This window comes from Sciurus carolinensis, chromosome 2 (genome assembly GCF_902686445.1).
Source record: "Sciurus carolinensis chromosome 2, mSciCar1.2, whole genome shotgun sequence".
NCBI lineage: Eukaryota > Metazoa > Chordata > Mammalia > Rodentia > Sciuridae > Sciurus > Sciurus carolinensis.
The window spans coordinates 30,978,732-31,002,051 of NC_062214.1; the positions used below are offsets into that span (position 1 = coordinate 30,978,732).

The following is a 23,320-nucleotide window of genomic DNA, read 5'->3' on the forward strand; positions in this document are numbered from 1 at the left end:
ATTGGTTTTTGTTTTTTTTAAAGGTGTTATTGTTAGTAATTGAGATTATTATTCCTATAATGAAGCATATGCTGGACTTAATATGTATATATGTATATATATATATATATATATTTTTTTTTTTTTTTTTTTTTTTTTCTATGTATGGTGCTGGGGATTGAACCCAGGGCCTCATGAATACTAGTCAACTTCTCACCACCGAGTTATACCCCCAGCTACTCTGGATCTTTAAAAACAAATATTGACTTATTTATTTTATTGCTTTTTAGATACACATGACAGTAGAGTATATTTTGAGGTACTTTGTGTTTAAACAACAAATTTTCTGTAAGGGTCCCTGATTCTGACTGAATTGCCAAAAAGTTTATTATTTAAGCTTAATGATAATTCCCTGACAGAGCTAGTGACCATCTCTAGTTGAAAATTCATCTATTACCTATTCATTATCCATCCTGGTGGTCTACAAACCTGTAAAGTTCAGCTTTGCTATTTACTGCTGTGTGACTTGGGGCATTTTTTCTTAACCTCTCTGAATATCAGAGTCCTCTATAAAATGATAACCAGAATGCTTGTAGAATAAGGTTTAACTCAAGGAATAATGTAAAGTACTTACCATGGTATCTATCATATGTGGGTGTTCATACTGTGTTTTTTTATTGTTATTAAGAAATCAAAACATGTATTTTTAATTAATTGATTGTTTCTTGTACTGGGGATTAAACCCAGTGGCACTTTACCACTGGGCCACTTCCCTAGTTCTTTTTATTTTTTATTTTGAGACAGGGTCTCATTAAGTTACTGAGGTTGCCTCAAACTTGCAATCCTCATGCTTCAGCTTCACAAATTGCTGGAATTATAGGCATGTACCATTGCACCTGGCTAAAATACATATTTTTAAAGAGCACTCATTGGGTATGAAGAAAAATGTAGGCATTTGTGATAAATTCATTGGTGACTGTGGCAAGGGTATGTGTATTAGTCACCTTTCTATTGCCATAGAACAAATACTTGAATTAACCAACTGATAAAAAGAAAAGATTTATTTTGACTCATGGTTTTAGAGATTTTAAAGATTCCAGTTCATGGTTGGGTGCACCCATTGCTTCTAAGCCTCTAGTGAGTGGTTGGGGAGCATAGAATATGAGGGTGGGAGTACATGACAGAGCAAAACTACTCACCTCATAACCAGAAAGTTAAAGGGAAAGAGGAAGAGAGAGGCTGGGTTCCCACTGTCCTCTTCAGGGCATGCTCTAGGTGACCTCAAGACCTCCCACTGTGCCTGATTTCCTAAAAGGTTCTACCATCTCCCCACAGCACCAAGCTGGGACCAAGCCTTGACTGATGGGCCTCTGAGGGACATTTAAGATCCAAACTACAGCACAAGTACTTGTCATTGTCTTGAAGTATTCTATGAAAAAATTTTAAACTTCCTTGTGATTCTGTTCTGATGTACAGTAATCAGGATCAGTAAGCCTCCCATTTAATTTAGTTCCTGACCAAGAATTGACTTCATCTTATTTTCCTTAACCTTTTCTCTTCTTCTTCCTATAGTACTGTTTCTACTTTGAACCTCTAAAACGGATTTTGTTCATCATCTCTGATATCAACAGCTTTTCCTACAAGTTAGTGGATGTAATTGAACAGAACTTTTGAAGTGTTGGCCTATTGCAGTACTTCAGGGCAATGACTCTATGCCATGTAAACTACTCCATAACCCTTATGTTCGACCTCCACAACGTACCAGGGTTTTATGGTTTGGTGATGAGGTTTCCCCCAAAAACTGCTGTTCCTGCAGGAGTGAGGTGACATGATCAGATTGTGAGAGCTGTAACCTAATCTGTTCCATTTTAATTTGAACGACTGACTAGGTGGTATTGGCTGGAGGAGGTGAGTCACTGAGGGTGTGCCCTGAAAGAGTGCATCTTCCTTGTGGCCCTTCTCTGTTTCCTGTCATAAGCTGAGCAGTTTTCCTCTGCTGGGTCCTTCCCCTATGAGGTGCTGCTCTGTCTTGGGCCTAGAGCAATGGAGTCTCATCTGTCTATGGACTAAGTTCTCTTGAAACCATGAGCTCTAAACACACTTCCTTTTCCCTTTTCCAAGTTGTTCTTGTCAGGTATTTTGGTCACAGCATTACAAAATTTGATAAAAACATCTCCCATCTTTAAATAAAAAATACCCATCCTTGACCCTACATCTCTCTCTAGTTACAGTCTTTTTTCTCTGTTCTCTTCTGTAGACTCTCAAAAGATGTTATCTTCGCCTGCTGTCTCCAATTCCTCTTCAGTTCCTTCCAAATCCCCCAGCCTGGCTTTTATCCTGAGTCCTCCGCGGAAAGAGCTCTTCTCAGGGTCACCAGTGATCTCCACATTTTTAAATTCATTGGCCCTATTTTTGGCCTTATCCTTTTCAGTGTATTAGCAGCACTTATACAGTTGACTTTTTCCTTCTTTGAGTTTTTTCTTCTTGTCTCTTGGTGTTATTACTTTTCTGGTTGTTTTTAGTCTTTGCTGATTTCTTCTTTCTTATCTCTCCAGCATTTAACGTTGGAAAAACCCAGGACTGAGATCTCAGAGCTCTTCTCTTGTTATCACTCACTCCCTGAGGGATCTTATCCAGCCTGGGGGCCTTAGATGCCCTTAGTACCTTGCTCAATTCCAAATTCCTGTCTCCAGTTCAGACGTCTAGGCTGACATTTAGACCATCTGCAAACTTGACATCATCATCTAGTTCTACTTAGACTAATTAAACCTGACATGTCCTAAGCCAAATTAGTAATTCCTCTACTTCCTCCCCAACCTCTTCTGAAAACACACACACATCCACCTGCTCTTTGAAATTGTCTCATCTCAGAAAAGGATTTTCATCCTTCTATTAACTTAGCCATAAAACCTAGGAATTAACTTCTACTTCTTTCTTCCTCTTAAACTTCACATCCTATTCAGTTCTACTATTAGAATAAATCTAGAATCTAAACAGCCTTTGCCCTTTCCACTTTTGCCACCCAGATCCCAGCTACTCTCTTTTCTGAATTATTATTATATTCTCCTAAATAGTTTTTCCACATCTGCCCTATCGCCTTACAAGCTTTTTTTTTTGGAGGTGGGGTACCAAGGATTGAACCCAGGGGCACTTAACCACTGAGTCACATCCCCAGCTCTTTTATTATGTTTTTTATTTTGAGACAGGGTTTCATTAAGTTGCTGAGGGCATTACTAAATTGCTGAGGCTGGCCTTGAACTTGTGATCTTCCTGCTTCAGCCTCCTGAGCTGCTGGAATTACAGGCATGTGCCACTGTGCCCAGCACAGATCAGATTTAGGGCTGAAGTTGTTCACAACATAAAAATTTCTATTCTTTTCAAACACTTTACATAGTTTAGAGCTGGGTGGATAACTTGGGGAAGTTTCATGTAAAAGGAGTGAGAGTCATATGCAGCACTGAATTAGGTGGAGCCTGAATTTAGTCCCTAGAATGATCTTGTTAGAAGAGGAGCTTATCAGGTTACCTCTGCTTCCCAGAAGCCAAAACATGTGGCTGCAGTATATATGCAGCAGAACTGTCAACCATTTTAACATGTTCAAAGTGAGTCATAAAGTATGCTGCCATGCTGTAAACTCTGTACCACTCTGTCAAGATGGAAAACTTATGTAATGTGTGCTCCACAAACTGGTGAGTCACTCTGCCTATGCTCTTTGGAGTCCCAGTTCTCACTTCCCTTCTCCCCAGCTCTAGGTGACCAGTGCCTTCTTGTGTCTCTTATTAAAATTTCTCAAAAAAGTTAGAAACTTACTCAGAATAGAATACAAAGGACTGACTGTGGCTTCAAGTGCTACCTTTTCCAGGCAGGTGTTTATTGATGAGTACCTAACCTTAACCTAAAAGAGTGGTGAGATTTCAGGAATCAAGGGGTAGGTAGAAGACACATTTGCAGGGATTGCCTCTCTGGTATCCTCAAAAGACCTTTTATATTTTCCACCCCATATTTTCTCTCTCTTCTTTCTCTGCCCACCCTCTAACTTGACCTTTTATGGTGGGATTATTCCTAAGTAGCTGGGATTACATGGGTACACCACTATGTCTGCCCTAGGTGGGATCATTCTACTTCACTGTGACCATCTCTGATCATCCAAACAGAAGCAATTTCTATTCTGTACAACATATTTAATTGTTTTTTTTTTTGTTTTTTGGTACTGGGTATTGAATCCAGGGTATTTTACCACTGAGTTACAACCCCAGCCTTCTTTATTCATTCATTCATTCATACATACAAACATATATACATAGCAGGCATTGAACCCAGGGGTGTTTAACCCCTGAGCCTCATTTCCAGCCCTTTTTAAATATTGATTTTTTTTTTTTTTTTTTTTTTTTAATTTAGAGACAGGATCTTGCTAAGTTGCTTAGGGCCTTGCCAAGTTGCTGAGGCTAGCTTTGAACTTGTGATCCTCCTGCCTCTGCCTCCCAAGCTGCTGCAACTACACACAGCTCTTTATTTTTTTATTTTGAAATGGGTCTTGCTGAGGCACTGAGGATCTCTCTAAGTTGCCCAGGCTGACCTTGAGCCTTACAAATTGCTGAGATTACAGGTGTGTACCACCACACTCAGCTATATAGCATATTTAAAACACTCACATTAGTTTATACATCCAAGGAAGATTCTATATATAATAAGTTTCTCTGTATCTATAGACACTGGATGTTTTAAGGCCATTAATAATTATCACTTCCAGTTATCCAGAACCTACTACCTCTAAGTAGTAATTTTGTATTTCTAATTCTATGCTATGTATTTGATAAATCCAGGGACACCCAACCTCTGAGCCACATCCCCAGCACATTTTTATTTTTTATGTTGAGACAGGATCTTGCTATGTTGCTTAGGGCCTTGATAAGTTGCTGAGGCTGGCTTTTTTTTTTTTTTTTATTGTAAACAAATGGGATACATGTTGTTTCTCTGTTTGTACATGGAGTAAAGCGTACCATTTGTGTAATCATGAATTTACATAGGGTAATGTTGTTTGATTCATTCTGTTATTTTTTCCCTTTCCCCCATCCCTCCCACCTCTCCCCTCCCTCTATACAGTCCTTCCTTCCTCCATTCTTGCCCCACTCCCTAACCCTAACTCTAACCCTAACACTAACCCCTCCCACCCCCCATTATGTGTCATCATCCGCTTATCAGCGATATCATTCGTCCTTTGGTTTTTTGAGATTGGCTTATCCCACTTAGCATGATATTCTCCAATTTCATCCATTTGGCTGAGGCTGGCTTTTAACTTGCAGTCCTTCTGCCTCAGCCTCCCCAGCTGCTGGGATAATAGGTATGCATCACTATGCCCTTCACCTTTTTAAAATTCTTATCACAAACCTGCTAAGTAAAAATCATCCACCTTTTGTAAATGAGAGAACAGGCTTGGAGAAGCTAGAAAGCTCGTCCAGTGTCATTAAGTAGTTGAGAGTGGTGGGTCAATGCAGAGGCAGTGTTTTTATGTTTTGGTGCTGGGATTGAACCCAGGGATGCTTTACCCCCAACCCTCTGTATTTTTTATTTTGAGACAGAGTCTCACTATATTTCTTAGAACCTCACTAAGTTGTTGGGGCTGACCTCAAAGTGTCAATCCTCCTTCTTCAGCCTCCTGAGTCTCTGAATGATAGGTGTGTGCTACGGTGCCTGTCTGGGGCAGAGATTTTGTTTTTGGAGGTGGGGTACTGGGGATTGACTCAGGGGCACTCAACCACTGAGCCACATCCCCAGCTTTATTTTTGTATTTTGTTTAGATACAGGGTCTCACTGAGTTGCTTAGTTCCTCACCATTGCAGAAGCTGGCTTTGAACTTGAAATCCTCCTGTCTTAGCCTCCCAAGCTACTGGGATTACAGGCATGGGCCACCACACCTGGCCAGGGGCAGAGTTTTAAATCACATTTTTGTGGGAAAATAATACATTTCTAACCTTGGAAATGACTGAAGGGATGGTACAAATAAGGAACTGCTGGACATTTTAGGCAAGTTTTATTAGGTTGATAAAGCAAACAACTCACATGGGGTTAAGGAGGAATTAGCATGCTTTGGTATATTTTATTCAGACTTCATACTGAAAAACAATTTTGATTGTGTTGTACATTCTGCCATTCTCCATTAGTTTTGTGTATTATGCCATTTGTTACTCATAATAATTACTAGCTGTGTTAAAAAAAAAAAAAAAAAAGAATAAAAGGAGTAACTCATTCAGTTTCCCAGAACTAAGTAAAGATAGTATTTTCCAACCATGATGGGAGCAAGACATTAGAATCAAATGGAAGACCAGCCACCCTGTTTACTTAATAATATCATCTCTAGTAATTTATGCTCAGGTTTATCTACCCCAAAGGGAACTTTGTGTAAATAGCATGGAAACATTAATTTTTGTCCTAGAGCTACTGTCTACGAAGTCAGTACTGTCCTAGAGACTGTCTATAAAGGTCATCACTAGTGATACGACTATTACCAAGCAATGAACTTAAGATGGACAACCCTGAACCATGTCCTAATAGCCCAGCCTGATTTACTTGGATCTGACAGTTTTCCATCTCTAGTTTCTCAAAATTGTATAAGGGCCTGGGATTTTCATTTTCCATTCGCAAGGTCAGTCCACTTTCTCTCCTATCACTGCATGTTCATTGATAGTGGCAGTTATGTGTTCTCTCTTCTGTAACTTCTCAACAGACTTTTCTAACATTTTAGCTTTTCTCTGACAACTCTGACTCTTGTCTGCTCAGAGCCATACTGACCTTTACATTGATCTCCAGTGGTGTTCCGATGTCTACTGTTCTGTCTCAGATTCTTAACACATTCAGGTCCCAAGCTAATCTGGTATCCTTGGTTTGTTTGCTGTTATGTGTTTTGGGAAATTAATCTTTCAGAGATTGGTGAATACCAAAGTTTCCAGTTAGATAGTCATTCATGGTAACTCTGCATTGGTCTATACCCGCCCTGGTACTCAGTGAGGCACAGTCTTGGCTGTATTTGTGTTGCCATGCTTGGGTCTAAATAGAATTGACTGTCTCAAGCATTGGCAGAGCATGGCAGGTAACTTACAGTGGCATGGGGTGGCAGTGGGGGTGGGGTCCAAGGTGAACCTAGTACGTGACTCTCCCAGCTACTAGGTGAAATAGGAGCCAGGAGTTGACTATTAGAATTCAGCCAGATTATCCCAGTTGTCAGAATCTTCAGTCACAAGCCAGACACACAGTTGGCACTGGGGTGAGGTAGGCAGTAGAGTAGAGCCCTGCAATAGGTAAGCTAGCAAGAGAGCACTCAGAAACCCAGGTAGGTGGCAGGTAGTGCACAGGTGGCTTATCAGTGGGTATCAGGGGCCCATCTTCTGGGTTGGAGTTGCTGTCACAGTTTTCTAATCTCTGAAGAGTAGTAGGCAAGAGAAGAGTAACTTTAGGTTTATGAGGCAGCAGGGACACTATAACAGCTTAGTTACAATGATGTGGCTCAGGCTTAAGCCTAACTTTTGTAAAGGATTTCCTGTTTCATCTCTAGCTGTGGCATTTCTCTGCCTTGCTCTTCCCAGCCATTCTTTGTGAAGGGGCTGCCTACCCTTTTAAGATTTTTGGTGCTGGGCATGCTACGCTACACCCCCCAGCCCTACTCCTTTCTGCTTCTTCATCTTATGATTATTCCTCTTGCCTGGGCCCATGCCCTCTACCCCATCTACCCACTGGACTAAACCTGCACTTAAGAGCCAAATTTAATGGACACTTTCCTGTCCTTATGTGTCCAACTACCATGTCACTGTTCATGCCCTGGAGGAGGCTATTAGTGGCAAGAAACATGAGTCTTAAGAACACTTTCCAAGAAATTAATGGGTTGATAAGAATCCCAGTCAGAAAAGCCTCAAAAGTCTTGATTGTTTCACTCTGGTATGCAAAGGCCAGTAAGGCTGGGCTGAGATGTCTTAGTAAACATATATCCATTCTGAAGTTGGAGGCAGCACTTCTCATGAAGCCCTGGTTGAGGAAATGACTTTTCACTGGAGCCAGGCACAGGATTATGAAACTCCTCCCAGCTGCCCTTTCTGGTGAGATCAGGGAGAAGACCCACTGTTGCCAAAAAAGGTCTTCCCAGGATACTGCTTCCATTGCATTCCTTGTTTAAATTGCATTGAGATGTTGTGTGTACTGCTTCATAACTATCAGCTCCAGTCAAAACTCCTCTGACTCATTTTTAGGACTCTTTATAATCTGGTGTTCAGGGTATTTGTTCAAAGTAGTTAGCTGCTGGTATGCAGTTTGGCAGTATTTTAGCAACTGGTCAGGTTGTGCAGGTGCACATCAGCTGAATGAACATGGGCCTGGCTCTATCTAACTACTGATTAACACAGGCCCACTGCTTCTGCTTTTAGGCTGAGCCAACCTTTAATTCCTTACAATGTGTCCTCTCTTCCCTGATCAACTCTAGTTCACTCCAGAGGCTACTGAATTGGATCCATCAATTAGTCCCAAGTTCAGACTAGATGGACTTGAACTCCCTGTTAGGTGCTTGTTAGATCCATCAATTAGTCCCAAGTTCAGACTAGATGGACTTGAACAAGTTCAGACTAGATGGACTTGAACTCCCTGTTAGGTCCCTTCTCCATTGCTGCTGGCCTCCAGGGAAGCAAAGAGTATACAGAATGGGAATAACCCAGTTAAGTGACAGGTACTCTTGGTTCAACCTCTCATAAGCAGTGTCACAAAGGTTTCCTGGGAGCACAGTCCTGTTTATACTGCTGTGGCTTCATAAGCTCCTGGTAGCTTCTGTGGCATATCTTATCAGGGCCTGTGGAACCTTTGTCCTGCAGAGCACCCAAGGTGAATTCTAATACAGGACAAAGAGTTTCTCTGAAGTTGTTGTTTAGACATTGCAGTACGGATATAGGAAATCTCAGCCCTTTCCTTAAACTTGAACTTCTGTCTAAGAACAGTGTTGGGGAAATTAGTTGAATGTGTGCAGCAGATCTGAATGTTAAACACAATAAGTCTTTGATGATTAAAAGCCCTAGCTGGCAGGCGGCTATAAGTTTAAATAATAGTTTAAAGCCCCTTTATTCTTTTTTTTTTTTTTAATTTGTCGACATCCCAGTCTTTAAAGGTCACTTATAACCTTTATCTTGAGATATTTCATCCAGGGCATTTAATATTTAAGAATGAATAAATATAATTCATGTGGTATCTCTTTGTAAGTCTATAAAATTTTATTCTCATGTAAAAGCAGTTATAAGCTCTTGAGTCAAAAACTCAGGCTAAAAGTTTTCTAAATATTACAATATTCTGGCTGTGTTTTTACTGTTTTTAAATAGTAATCGGTATTTTTCAGACATGTAAATAATGTTAAAGACATTTTCTTTTTATAGGTACATTCAGTAATATCCAATATAGTAGCTAATGATCCAGCACCTTCTACACTGGACCCAAGATACAACGAGGAAAGGAAAGAACAGGATAGTAATTGTTAAGCCAATTCTCTGAGATATGACTGAATATAAAACTAGCTTGTTTCCTATCATATGCCAAATTGATGGGTTTTATAAAGAAGATTCAGGTTTTCTATATGGCAGTGCATTTTTTTTGACTCTTGCTGGATTGAGTTATGCAGATTCAGCCATTTAGACTGAATTTTCAGATTCAAAACAGGATTCTGAATGCATTACCTGCTGCTGGTGGAAAGCAACAATAGTGGGTCCTAATTGTGTGGCCCAGGTAACGAAAGAAACAACAAGCATGTTTACGACTGAGTGTCACAAGGTTAGAGCTTCTGGGCTGGTGTATGCTCTGGACAGCTCTTTAATAAATACAAATTTGGAATTGGGAGAGAGTTGAGAGCTTGTAGGGACCCTGGTCTCTCTACCTGTGCATACTTTATTAGCTTGTTTACAGTTTGGGCTTCCAGGCCAGCATTCATCCAAAGAACAACTTCCATGACCAAAGGGAGTTTGAACCACCAACCTTCAGTAATTCTCTTATTTTCCACATGTGGAAGTTGAATTTCAGGGTAATGAAGAAAATCACCCAAGGTCACAGCAACCTGGCAAGTCCTATTCCTGAGTACACAACTTATGTAACTTCTGAGCCCCTCCCTTTTTTTTTTAGTAAAAACAATATAGTTCTCTATTTAATTTTTTCTTTTTTTTTTTTTTTTTGTGCCAGGGACTTAACCCAGGGGCACTTAACCACTGAGCCACATCCTCAGTCCTTTTCTCAATTTTGTTTTGAAACAGGGTCTCACTAAGTTACTTAGGGCCTCACTAAATTGTTGAGGCTGGACTTGAACTTTCAATCCTCCTGCCTCGGCCTCCCCAGTTATTGGGATTACAGGTGTGGGCCACCATGCCTGGCAGTTCTCTATTTTAGACTGCTAAACTGTAGCTCACATCAGACAATCATTGGAGATGGTATTGTTTCAGAGAATTATTTTTAAAAGTTCAAGAATGATACTTGCTAATAAAGTATTCTCTAAATTAATAAAAAATTAGAATAAAGAGGGGCTGGGGTTGTGGCTCAGTGATAGAGTGCTTGCCTAGCATGGGTGAGGCCCTGGGTTCGATTCTCAGCACCACATAAAAATAAGTAAATAAAATAAAGGTCCATCAACAACTAATAAAAATATTAAAAAAAAAAAAAAGGAAAGAATGCTAGTTGCCATCTGTGACATCTTTGATGGCTCTTCAAGGATACCTGCTACTGGAAGAGATACTTGTTTACTTCTGTGTACTTTGCCTGCAGTTACAGTTTTATTTAAAAGAAATCCCAATGGAGTTGAAAAACAGGTTGCGCTTCTGTCACCAGTCACACCTGCAGGGCACTTATCTGCAGAGTCCACGTCTACAGGAGTGACTTCATGGTCTGACCCAACAACTTTCCTCAAAGTCTTCGCCAAGTGAGCATTCATCTATGACTTGTCACTCAGCTGTGTCTTCTTAAAATATTAGAAAACAACTTGATTACAGTAGCCAGGTAGACGCCACCCCTAGTTTAAAAAATTCATTGTTATATATCTATAGGACGAACAAGACTCTGTGATTAAGGGAAGATTGAAAGATTGATCATTTCTCAGTCGTCAGTACATGTTCACTGTAGGCACTGTGCCAAATGCATTTTATAGGCATTGTCTCCTTGAGTCCCACAGCCACTCCCAAGAAGTAAATACTGTTATAATCCCCATCTTACCCAGGAAGAAACAGAGCCTTAGAGAGGTTGGTTATATATTAATACATTACCCAAGAGTAGTAGAAAGTTGAGACTCAGTCTGGTCAGGCTGACTTCAAAGGCAGGACTTTAAAGAAATGTAAACATGAGATACGCTTAAGTGCTGTATATTCAGCAGTAAGCCTTAACCATTTATAGGTACCTCTTCAGGTCCCTGCTGGCTCTTTTCTGCTTACTTTGAATATTTGCAAAGTGATTTCAATACCCTCTCAGGGTCCACCATGCCTCCTGGCTCAGTTGGCCAGCCTTGTGTCCACTGTCCACAGAACTCTCAACCTCTAATCTTTCCATTGTGGAAGAAGCTCTAAGCACCTGCAGACTAACTGGAGAGAAGGCATTGCTTCCCCAGTTCAGTTCCACACCAGGTAGGATATATTAAAACCCAGGGAAGAAAATAGAAATATTAACTCTGTGGGAATGAATGAAACCCTTTTTCTACCCAGAAGGAATTTTCTTATCTGGCTCCAAAACCTTTATATTTGTTTATTTGGTAATGAGGATTGAACCCAGGGGCTTTTTACACTGAACTAAATCCCCAGTCTTTTTTACTTTTTATTTTGAGACAGGGCCTCAAGTTATTGAGGATCTTGCTAAGTTGCCCAGGCTGGCCTTAAAGTTGTGCTCTTCCTGCCTCAGACTCCCCAGTCACTGGGATCAGAGGCATACGCCACAGCACCTGACTTCTGGCTCCAGAACTGTTTTTATTCTTCCTTTTGGCCTTTGAAATTGTTCTATTTTTTTCCTTGAGTTGCTGCCCTTTTGTTCCCTGGGTGCTGACATACTTGAAGATACAAAACCCAGCTTATTGGAACATAACTCTTCAGGGTAAGTGCTTTATTCATTCCTGAGTTCCCCAAGCTTGACTGGCAGAATTCATGTTCTGATTTCTGCCAATTCTGATCACACAGCGCCTACAATTGCCATCTGCTAAACCTAGACCCTGGCGTGTGACTAGAGAATAAGGGGACAGTGTTTGACACTGGTAGGTGCTCAGTAAAGGCTGGTGGACTGAATAAATGAAAAACACATATAAGGGAAACTTGATAAGATTTAAAAATAGATAATATAGCATTTATCAAATGCCTTGCTCATCAATTTGTAACTATCAGCAAATTTCAGCTATGTTTGTGTAGGAGAGTATGAAAAAGTTTTTGAGTTAAAAACTGTATACTCCTACTTAGGCCCTGCTTAACTGTTTAACTCTTGAGTTTATATAAAAGTCTTATTTAGAAAGTCTGGATTAGCCCAAACTACCCCTGGCTTTTTTTTCTGTGAAAACAAAACAGGAAAATGAACAGCTGTAAGGAGAGACAGTGCTCCTGAGAGTAAAATATCCCTCTGCTTCCTCTTGAAGAAAGTATGTCCCAAGTAGATTATTTATTTATTCGGTAGATATTTCCCTAGTCATAATGTGTGAGGTTATGGCTTTAAGGATATGCAGAAAGACTGCTTTTAATGCAACTTTCTTAACTATTCCTATCACATAGCATTGTGAGTTTTTTCATGATTGAAAAATAATACAGTTGAGGTGAAAATTTAAGTAAATTCTAAAAATCTAACAAATAGAAATGTACACCTGTTTTTATACAATATATTCAGGAGTTGTTCAGAATTTCCTTTCACAAAGATTTTGGAAAATATTAGGTAATGTTAGGTGCAGTATAATTAAAAAGATGAGGAAGTTATTTACTGGCCAACATCATTTTAGAAGTAGAGTTCTGGGGAAATTGGTTGAAATAGTTTCAGCCAGTAATTTCTAAACAGCATAGTGGAGGTAGGACCTAGCTTTCTTTACATAGGGCAGTGTTTGAATCTACTGCCCTCTAGGGGCTGTTTTTTGCACATTCTTGAACCTTACAGTGAAAAGGAATTTAAATGTCCTGGATGTGTTAGGCCTTTAACATTTATTCCTTGCAGAGTTCTGTGCCTACTAGAGATAAAATGAAAAGTTGTTAGAGATTATTTTACTCTACTGAAATCTGAGAAGCTAATTTTTCTTAAGGTCACCACTGTTAGGAATATTCACTGTGCATGTGTTATGTGATTTGAAGAGACCTTTTTCATTTATCCTGCTCAGTTGATTGCAGACTAGGATGCAAAATATAGATAGTAATGTCTGATTTTTTTCTTTGTACATTGTCGAGTAAAAGTTGTGCTCTTTTTTGACCAGTCCAAAGGGATTTAAGTTTCTCCTTCTTTGAGGAAATTATAATAGCATTTAAGGGCACTCATGAAATTTAAAAACTCTTGAGAGTTCTAACCCAACAAAATGGCATGAACCTATTTCTCCTTGCTTTTCCCTGCTAAGTACAACTATAAATAACTTGAAATACAAGAGACAACTAAATGAGATATGATAAGAAGAAGGTGAGGACTGGGGTTGCAGCTTGTAGTAGAGTGCTTGCCTGACATGTAGGAGGCACTAGAGTCAATCCCTAGCACTGCCACAAAAAAAAAAAAAAAAAGTTTAAGAAGAAGATGAATTGGTTTGGAGCAGCAGGGTGTCTATGTCCTCTTACCCAACTAAAGAAGGTGATTCAGACCTTGTGCTTCCAGACCTGCAACCTAGCAACGCGAAGGTGTCCCAGGTAGGTTCATTTCTCCCCAGGATTGACTGGCTACCTACCCATCAATGGAAAAGGCTAGCACCCAGCAAGGGGGATCAAGTGGCCAAAGGACACACTCTTCTCTGGCACATCCTTCCCCTGCTAAGCTATACCCTGGGGACCAGGAGACACACAAGATTCGGCCAAAACAAATGATCCAGCCTGGGAAGCCTCTTTGTCTTTAGGACCCGAGACTCCTATTCCCCACCCACTCAATGGGGCAGCCAGGGACACAGGCAAAGAGGATCTCAGCACAAAAAGCAGCCTGGTCTGGGAAGCCTCCCCTTGAGGGGCCTTGAGATCTCCTTTTCCCACCAAGAGATATCCATACCTTGAGACTAAAGCCTGGGCACTACACCTAGATTAATGACCAGGGGGAGTCAGTACCTCTACTATACCAGATAAAGCAAGCCGACTAAAATAAGCCTTAGATACTCAGAAAATTCAATCATTGAAACCACAACCCTCAAAATTAGGTGAGGACCTGTATACTAAACCTAAACAGGATGACTAAAAAGTCATTTACTTTGGCATCTATAAACCTCATAGTTGGAAATGTTCAAGGTACAACCAAAGATCACCTGTCACACTAAGAACTGAAAAATCACAATTTGAGCATAATAAGAGTCATAAATGCCAACACTCAGAGGAATCAGATGGAATATGACAAGGGATTTACAGCAGCCACTGTAAAAATGTTTAAGCAATTATAAATTCTCTTGAAACAAGTGAAAAAAAAAACCAAAATCTGAAAAGAAGTTAAAGAAACAAATGGAAGTGATCAAACTAAAAAATACAATAGCCAAAAATTAGTAATATGACCTTTTCAAATTAAAGACCTTTACTTTGTGAAAGCCCATGTGAAGAGAATGAGAAGTTATAGATAGGGAGAAAATATTTGCAAATTCTGTATCTGACAAAGGACTAGTATCTAGAACATATAACTCAACTCCCTCAAAATTTATGCAATCCAGTTTTATAAAACAATACCCAGTTTAGTTTTTCCACATCCTCACCTCACTACTTATTTTCTGTTTTTTAATGGTGAAGTTCTTTGCCATTTAAAAAATTGAGTTACTTGATTTTTTTTTAATTGTTAAATTGTGGGAGTTCTTTATATATTCTGGTTATTAACCCCTAATCAAACATTTTTTCCCTTTCACTCTTTTGTGTCTTTTGGTATGTAAAAGTTGAGTTTTTTAAAATATATTTTTAATTTGTTCTAATTAGTTATACATGACAGTAGAATGCATTTTGACACATCATACATAAATGGAGTATAACTTATCATTTGTCTGGTTGTACATGATGTAGGGTTACAAAACTCATGTAATCATATATGTACATAGGGTAATAATATCTGATTTATTCTACTATTATTCCTACTCCCATGCCCCCTCCCCTCCCTTCATTCCCCTCTGTCTAGTCCAAAATACCTCTATCCCCCATCCCTCCGCCCTTATTGTGAATAAGCAATAAGGGATTGCGTATTTTGCTTAGCATAATATTCTCTAGTTCCATCCATTTACAGGTTATGCCATAATTTTATTCTTCTTTCAGACTGAGTAATATTTCATTGTGTGTATATATGTATATACCACAGTTTAAAAGTTAAGTTTGAAAAAAAAAAAAGTTACATTTGATGTAGTCCCATTTGTTTGTTTTTGCTTTTGTTGCCTGTCCTCTTGTGTCATCCAAGAAATCATCGCCAGTTCCAACATCATTCTTCTAGAAGTTTTATAGTTTTGTTTAGGTCTTTAATTTTTTCAAGTTAATTTTGGTATATGGTATAAGATAAATGTTTTAACTTCATTCTTTTGTATATGGATATCCAGTTTTCCCAGCACCATTTCCTTTCCTCATTGAATGGTCTTGACATTCTTGTCAGAGATCATTTGACCATGTACATGAAGGCTAATATATATATATTTTTTAAAATGTATTTTTTTAGATATACATGACAGTAGAGTGTACTTTGACATGTTATATATTCATGGAGTATAACTTACTCTAATTATGATCTCATTCTTGTGGTTGTACAAGATATGGCGTTTCACTGGTCATATATTCATGTATGAACATAGGAAAGTTATGTCAGTACTGGGGATTGAACCTGGTTGCTCTACCACTGAGCTGTTACACTTTTTAATTTTGAGACAGGGTTTTGCTAAGTTGCTTGAACTTGTGATCCTCCTGCCTCAATCTCCTGCTACCACCTGATTTCCTTTTGCTTTTAAAGGTTCCTCTTACTTTAAAAAAAAAAAAAAAATCATGGTCTACATTTTTATTTTCAGTTTTGGAGCCAGGCTTGTCTGAATTCGACCTTGATTCTGTACTTACTAGCTTTCTGACTTTGGGCAGGTTGCCACATTTTGCTTTGCTCAGTTTCTTCATCTGTAAAGTGAGAATGATGATAATATTGCCTGTTTCACCTGGAGCTCAGTATACTTCGCAATGGCTAGCTGTTGTTATGACTAGTACTGCTACTAGCACTGCTAGCACTGGCTTCTGGTCTGCATTTCTTGGTCAAATTCCTTTATGTTACTTAGAACAAAGCAAAAAAAAAAAAAAAAGGATTTGTCCTGGAACAGAGTCTTCAGAGAAGAAATTCTGATTAATACTGACCCAAAGTATCTGTAGAATTACTTTCAAGCATTTGCCATTAGTTATAGCCAGCCCTCTGTAACTGAGGGTTTCACATATGTGGATTTAACCAACTGTGGATTGAAAAAATATATATTTTTAAAAATTGTGTTGAAATTGAACATATACAGACTTCTTTTTCTTGTCATTGTTCTCTAAATGATATAACAACACAGTATTTACATTGTATTACTTATAACCTAAGGATGATTTAAGTACAGGCGAGGATTGTGCAGTATGCAAAGTGCTTTGACTTGTATTTGAAAGGTGTTCCTATACAGTCTCTACAAATAATCTTTGTTTTTTAACCAGGGATTGTATTCAGGGGTGCTTAACTATAAAGCCACATCCCCAGCCCCCCACCACCCCTTTTTTTTAACATGTAGAGAGAGGGGTTCTCTGAATTGCTGAGGCTGGCTTTGAATTTACAATCCTCCTGCCTCAGATCATCTACCTCAGCCTCCCGAGCCACTGGGATTACAGGGTGTGCCACCATACCTGGCTCTACAAATAATCTTAGGATTAAGGATCCCAGTGAATTTAAGGTGTCTTTCAGCAGAGCCACATCTGTAAGAATATATTATATAGCATGTTTATTATAGGTCTAATTAGTCAAATGAAAAAGTTTTTTGGTTGTCCTAATTTAACCAAGCACTATGATACAGATGTAGGGTAATAGGAAACAGTGGGAATACATGGTTCTCAGTGGCCTGGGTTTTTTTCAGTATTGGGTATTGAACCCTGAGCTACATCCCTAACTTGGGATTTCAGGCGTGCACCACTGCATCTGGCTGCATATCACTTTTCAAATATTAACTCAACCTTCAACAGGCATGAGAGGTTGAAGTTGTTTGTAACTGGCTAGGAAAATGAGAAGGTTTATCGAATGTCTTTCAGCATAGTGAAAACAACTGGGAAGAAATAACAAACAGAGCTGTGGATTCTATTTTTATTTTTGCCCCAAGTAATGACAAGAAACTTTATTTCTCTAACAGTGTAAAATGTAACTTCAAACCTTTAAAACTACCTTTTTTTTTTTTTTTTTTTTTTGGTACCTAGGATTGAACCTAGGGGTGTTCTACCACTGAGTCTCATCTGCAGCCCTTTTTACTTCCAGTTTTGAGACAGGGTCTCTCACTAAGTTACTGAGATTGGCCTTGAATTTGTGATCCTCCTGCCTCAGTCTGCAAGTCATTGGGATTACAGGCATGTACCCACCACGCCTGGCTGAAACTATCCTTCTCAATGAAAGAAGGAAAAATAAGGAAAGAAGAAGGCAGAAAGGGAGAGAAGGAAAGAGGTAGAGATGGATGGTAGGTCTGGATGATGTGTACTGCTTCCTCCTGCTAGTAGTCACACTATTAATTCTATCTGCCTCAACAGTGATTTAAAACAACTACCATTGTATTATCTCTCACAATTTTGTGGGTTGACTTGATTCATCTGGGTGATCTTTGTGCTCTATATGATGTTGACTGGAGCCACGTCACCTGGTGGGTAGAATGGTCTGGTAAGTTTAAGACTGCTGATGCTAGCCATCCGTGGAGCCCAGCTGGGCTGTCAAATGGAGAAGCTCCCATGGCCTCTTCGCGCCCATGAGGTTCAGGCTTCTAACCATATGGCAGCTGAATTCTGAAAGGGAAAATCCCAAGAGTGAGCCTCCCAAGAGAAGGAAAACAAAAACTGGCATCCTCATAAAGGCCAGCCCTTCTCATGTCTTTATAGGTCAAAGCAGTCACAGGCCAGCTCAGACTCAAGTGTTGAGGCTGTTGACTTTTTTTGTTTTTTTTTTGTTTTTTTTTTTTTTTTGGTTGCCAGGAATGGAACTCAGGGGCTGAAGGAATTCTAATCACTTAGGGATGTAGCAGTCACCATCCTCAATATTGTTATTGCCATGTAGAGAGGAAGAGAGAACTCTAGAGAGCTTCACTCTGGCAATTAAATGATCTACCCTGGAAACGGCAAGCGTCAAGCATCAATTCCATTCACAGTTCATTGCCTAGAACTATTTACATGGCCCCATTTCCATAAAGGAATGAGGAAGTGCAATCCCGACAGTGGCTGGAGAGGGAGGATCGGAAATGTTTGTCATACCGCTCTACTGCCTCCCTCAAGAGCCAGGGAGACAGAATCTGATAGATGGAAGAAGCCACAGCTCAAAGTTGCACAGGGCAGGACTACGGTAGAAGGTGGCAGTGTCTCCTAAAGTCATGAGGAGGAGGAGAGAACAAAACACAGTTATTTCTTAGAGCATTGTAACAGGAATGCTTATGAGATTGGTATCCACCTGTATCCCAGAGATGGGAGAATTAGGATGACTGCTCTATTTTTTTTTTTAATTGAAAGATATTTATTTTTTAAAAATTACCTTTAGTGATGATAAATTTCAATCCATTTCACTTATTTCTGAACAATTGTAAGAATCTCATCCTTTGTATATTTATATTAGGTTGAATCAAATGATATTGCTAATATTCAGCTGGTTTTGACCTACAGAAATGGCAGTTTTTTTTTTTTTTTAGGATGAGTGCTCTATTTTAACTTAGAAATTTTGTAATATTTAGTAAGTATTTAATGTGCTATAGAAGTTACACAAAGCCTTTCCTAAAAGGTTTTGTGTTCAAAATTACTGTGGCTAGGGTACAGTGCCTGGTACATATTATGTACTCAGTTAATATTTACTGAATTGAATGATAGCTGTAAACTTACCTTAGGAAAAAGCAAATGCTAGTTTTAAAAACTATTATTGTTCTTATCATCATCATCATCATCATCATCATCACCTGTTATTCTTTCTTACAGACAAGGTTTGTTTGGAAACAAGTCAGAGTCCTGACCCCTGTGATAGGACACTACTTCAAGGAATTGCTTCTGCTCAGCAGGCTACTGCTAGGATCCAAATAAAAGGCATGTCTGGCATGAGGATTTAGACTCCAACTTCCCTTATTTTATAGCTGAGTCCTATTTTTCCTTGTAAGTTCCTTGACCCACTCACCATAGCTGCTCTTCTCACCTTCTCAGCTTTGCAAAGGATGTCCTTGTCCTCCAGGCCCTGCTTTCCTGTTGGTGGCTTCTGTCTGCATTGGATTTCTGAAGACAATAGAAGTGGGTTCAGGAGTCAGACTGCCTGAGTCCAAATCTGCTACTCACTAGTTCTGACATATTTTTCTGGGTCTCATTTTCATTTGTAAAGTTTAAATATATTGCATACATCATAAGGTACTGTGGTGAATATGAAATTAGATAATGCTTAAAAAGTGCTTGGAACAGTGCCTGGTACTGTAATAATTTGGTCATAATTTGGTCACTACTGCACCAGGCTATGTCCATATCCAGCTCCTAGGACTTCTTAAAGGCAGCTCCTAGGAAGAATCCTCATCTCTCCATTCCCTTTTATTCTGGATGATAATTTCTTTGACATTGTTTTTATTTTGTTTATTATTAAGTCCATTTTTCAATACTTCAGAACCCAGGATATCATTTTTAGAACTTGCTTAGTATCAAGTCATTGTTAGCATTTAACCTCATGTACCTTCAGAAAATTATTTAGTGACTATGTCTTTTTTTTTTTTTTTATGTCTGTTTTTTGCTGTGTGAAAAAATGAGAAATACCTTTTCTTCCCCTTGCTCTTGGATTTGGGGTTTTTTTTTTTTTTTGGTTCTTGTTTCTTTCTCCAGGCTTTATTTTACCATCTTGTAGACTTCTGTATATCCTTAAAGCCATCTTCAGTCTTCGTGGGAAAAAATAGGAATATACATAAATTAATTAATTATTTAAATAATTTAAAAAGAGTAGTTATGAAAGCATTGAAACTGAAAGCATCATACATATTATATATAAGACATTCTTAGGCAGTGTTATTGCTATAGAGGTTGGAAAATCCACTTTGTCATTATGTCCTTTGAGCTTAGAAATATCCAAGTCACTCTAGACTTCATGTCATATCTACAGAAAATAGAATGTAAGAAAAATAATGTGATGGTTAATTTTATGGGTCAACTTGACTGGCCTAAGGGATGCCTAGGTAGCTGATAACATTATTACTGCTAGCAGAACTAAGAACATACTTTTTTTTTTTTTTTTTGGTGGTGCTGGGGATTGAACTCAGGGCCTTGTGCTTGCAAGGCAAGCACTCTACCGACTGAGCTATCTCCCGAGCCCAAGAACATACTTTTAAAACATGTGGTCACAAGGTTCTGAAATGGAAGAATTAGCATAGAGATCATACTAAATCTATAGTCTTCAATGCAAAGGTCACAAAAATTATTACAAAGGGAATATTAAATCTCCTGAAAATAGTAATCATGATATTTGACATTATTAAATATATACTTGGCATTATCTCTGATAATCCTTTAGTAAGCAAAGGTAGAGATACTATCTTTATCCCCATTTCACAATCGACAAAACTGAGGCCCAGGTAGGCTCATTTGAACCCTTAAGAACATGGTAGAATTAAACAGTCTTAACTCAGAGCTTTGTCAGAGACCATCATATGCAACACTGCCCCTTGATTAAGCAGTTTCTCTTAGCTCACACCCTAATATGGAACAGTGCTTCTGGAGATTTCTTCTGATAGCTGTGCCACAACAGAATTCTCTGTTGCTTACACTGCAGGACCAGGGCCAGCGTTGGGATAAAGTAAGAGGGTTCCATTTTGCTTTGGCACTCATCTGGCTTGATTCCCAGTCCTGGCTTTACCTTCTCCCCATCCTAGGTTTATTCTTACCTGTGGGGACTATATTTCAATATGACCTTTTTGAAGACCAGATAGCCCTTTGAGGACATTTGATATTGACTTCATATGATTACAGATCATGTTGAAAATCTGATAGAATAAAAGCTTTTGGGTTGGTGGGGATGGGTTTCAAACATGGAGGTATGTGGTTTTAGGGGAGCCACCAGAAACCTAGGCCTTGGGTTTAACATTTAAAGGAATACAATCGAAATGAGAAAAGAGCAAGTAGGCGGGCTTGCTGTTTGGGGTTTGGAGGCCTGGTTCCAGACTCTTCAAAGGGGAACTTACCTACTCCTATGATTGGACCAATATAATTAATGTAAAACATTAGTATAGTTAAAGAAAAAAATCTAGTTCCTATATGTTTTTTTAAATGACCTTACAGTCCCTGTAGGTCAGTTTTGTTTGTCCAGGGTCTGCCACATCTTGGGATCTTTCATTATCTTAGAGCTGATTTGTGACTATATAAGAACATTTCAGTTATGGCTTAACATAGTGTGTACCCAAGAATTCCACTGTAGAACTTGCACTTGGCAAAGGTGGCCACCTGCTATTTTTGTCACCTAATCCTGTATGCCAGTGTCCCCATATATTTTGAGACTGGCTTGGAAATTTGTTCATGTTCTCCAGGACAGGAATTTACATTAAAAAGTAGGATCTTGTTCAACTTTGCATGAGGTGCTTCCTGTTGTGGGGTGGAATGGGGAGGAGGCAGTGTTGGGGAGAGGCAACCAAAGAGATTCTACATATTCAGACCCCACTGCAGTTTGCTTGTTGAACAGAGAGCTGTCTGCTGGTGTTGAAATAAAACCTTTGCCTTGCCCAGGACATCTTGGTGGGGTTCAGGCAGAGCAGCCCTGCTAACAGTCCATAGTGATCAGCTGAGGAAAAACCAAAAATCAGTCTGGGGATATAGCTCTGTGGTAGAGAGCTTGCCTAGCATGCATAAGGCCCTGGGTTTAATCCCCGGCACCACAAAAAGAAAGAAGAACCCAAAATCCTACAACACTAACCCAAATATCATTTTTCCCTCCCAAAAGATAGTCTTGGCTTAGGAGAGTACTTCCTGCCCAACTCCTGGTCTAAGAGTCATGAAGCTGCAGTAAATATGATTATGGTCCTCTGCCACCCCCCACCCCTGGCATTGATCCAAGGGGTATTTTGCCACGGAGCTATATCCCCAAACCTGGATTCAATCCCCAGTAGAAATACATAAATAAATAGTAAATTATTTGGGGCATACAGCAATATAGGAATGTAAATTCTATAACTGTCTGCTGAATTTGTAATCAGACTGAGGTGGTCTTAATGTGGCAGGACTGCTAGCTAGCCTGGTAACCTCCATTTCTCTGTTGAGTGGGGAGAAACCATGACTTTGAAGTTGAAAGGACTTTGAGTGGGGAGAAACCATGACTTTGAAGTTGACAGGACTTTATCACTTTTTACTTAGTGTTCTTAGGCAAGTTATCTGAACTCTTACTTTTTAATCCGTCTTATAGGAATAATAACATCTCCATACCTGTGGAGTTGAATACCTAAGAGGTGACATAGATGGCAATTCTCACCTTCATACTATTAAACTTTTGCAAAACAATCACATTCAGGGTTACTTAATGTGTGGATTCATTGGTTGTATCTTTATCCTCTCTGTTGAAAATTAGAATATTTGCTTGTTTCATTTTCTTCTGTCACTTACCCTATCCCTTGTGACAGTTATGAAGAACAGATCATTTTCCTAAATAAATGGTCCCCATCTTAACAACAAATTGGCTTGTGATTTTTTGACTTTGTGATGGTGTAAAAGCCATACACATTCAATAGAAACTATACTTCAAATTTTGAAATTTGATCTTTTTCCACACTAGCAATATGTGGTATGTATTCTTTTGGGTGGGCATGGCAGTCAGTCCCATGACCACAGGAAGTGGGGGAGGACCCAATACTTCATAGCATACTGTGTTGCTGAGCTATGATGTGGAGTAGATTAGGGTATTAAATGCATTTTATTTTTTTATTTTCTCATTTTTTATTGGTGCATTATAGTTGTACATACCGATGGGATTTGTTGTGACATATTCATACATGCACACAATTTACCAC

General features: G+C 39.1%; 1 protein-coding gene across 9 annotated transcripts in view; it reads left to right on the top strand.

Annotated features, from left to right (window-relative positions):
- The window catches only part of Shld1 (shieldin complex subunit 1), a 91,153-nt gene that overhangs the window by 10,000 nt on the left and 57,833 nt on the right, over nucleotides 1-23,320 (top strand). The gene's annotated exons all lie outside the window — the stretch shown is intronic.